At 29.9% G+C, this 1,499-nt stretch overlaps 1 pseudogene; it reads left to right on the plus strand.

Annotated features, from left to right (window-relative positions):
- Positions 1-320: 320 nt before the first annotated feature.
- Positions 321-439, plus strand: LOC120609864 (uncharacterized; annotated as a pseudogene).
- Positions 440-1,499: the final 1,060 nt, after the last annotated feature.

A 1,499-nucleotide genomic window follows, 5' to 3' on the forward strand; every position in this document is an offset into this window, starting at 1 on the left:
GGCTGTTGGAAAACTAGATTACTGCAGGAATGGTAACTAATTACTATCTCGATACAATTTCTTTTCAACTCATTTCTTTATAAAACTCTTTTTAGGGTCAAGTTTTTAAAACACAGAACTAAAGAATATTGTCCGCTTTCAAATGTAGCACATGCCAGTTTAAAAGATCATAAAAATGGCAATGATGACATTACTCCATCATTCTTCACCACATATTTTGGGAAGATAAGCACCTATTTAAATATCAATATTATTTTGACTCAGGTGTATAGTATAAGGGCTAGGACCGTCATAAAAATTGAATTTAAAAAGTATTTAGAGTCTACGGCCATGCTACCCTGAACAAGCCCAATCCCATCTGGTCTTGGAAGCTAAGCAGGGTCGGGACTGGTTAGTACTTGGATGGGAGACCACCCAGGAAGACCAGGTGGTGTAGGAGTAAAAAAATTAAAAAAAAAAAAAAGAAAAAGAGATTGTAAGCTGACAAAGTCCTTGCAATCTGTGAGGTCAACCAAAGGTTGCCTCACCTAAAAATAAATAAATAAACAAACTAATTAACTAATTAATTAATTAAAATAAAAAGTACTTAGAGTTTATGTGAGCCAACATCTTCATTTTTCAGATGAGAAAAATGAGATTAAGAGAAGGTAGGTAACTACTTGATTCATCATGTGGAATATTGATATTCATCCAATGTTTTAGTATTTTAGTTATTGGTAATTGGATGTTTTACCAACAAATAGTGTTTAACTATATTATAGGAGAAGTCCAAGTTATATGGATCCTTCTGGACATTAGTTTCTACATTTAAAAAAAATAACTACTGTTCATTTTGACAAATTCTCTATAAATAGGCCAACTACAAATTTTTCTGAGGAAAAAATGCAAAACAGGAAGGTCTTTATTAAGATTTATAAAAAAATGTTAAAATTTATTAATTATATAAAGAATCATTTAAAGTAATTATTGGCTGTTGGGGAAAAAAAAATAGACATTATCATAGAGTGTCTATTTGTAAGTGCCATCATACACTTAAGAAACTCTGTTTTAGGCTGTTTCCTTCTTTAGTATGACTAAGAAATATATACACCAGAAAGACACAGAATATATTTAGATTCACAAAGTATCTCTATGCTTATAGTTTTTGATCATTAGGGAAAGGCATTAATTTACACTTAATTGAGTGGGTTTTTGATTTGGCTGATTATAATAAGAACATAACTAAGTTTATTTCATATCAGGATATTTCTAATCACGATTTCGATATCATCTCCTTAAGAATTTATTAATCTATTCAGTATATACATGTAGAGTGCAAATCTATATGTGGGTAGTAAAAAGTAAGAGAAAGACCATTAAAATTTTAATCTAATAGATCTGAGTTTTATAGCTTGTTCTGCAATTTATTAGCTCTGTAACCTTTAACAAGTAATATTAAATTTTTGTGGCTTCAGTTATTTTGTTTGAAAGAACTTTTTCACAAGATTGCAGTGAGATTT

This window comes from Pteropus medius, unplaced genomic scaffold, assembly GCF_902729225.1.
Source record: "Pteropus medius unplaced genomic scaffold, Ma_sr-lr_union100, whole genome shotgun sequence".
In the NCBI taxonomy this organism is placed as follows: domain Eukaryota; kingdom Metazoa; phylum Chordata; class Mammalia; order Chiroptera; family Pteropodidae; genus Pteropus; species Pteropus medius.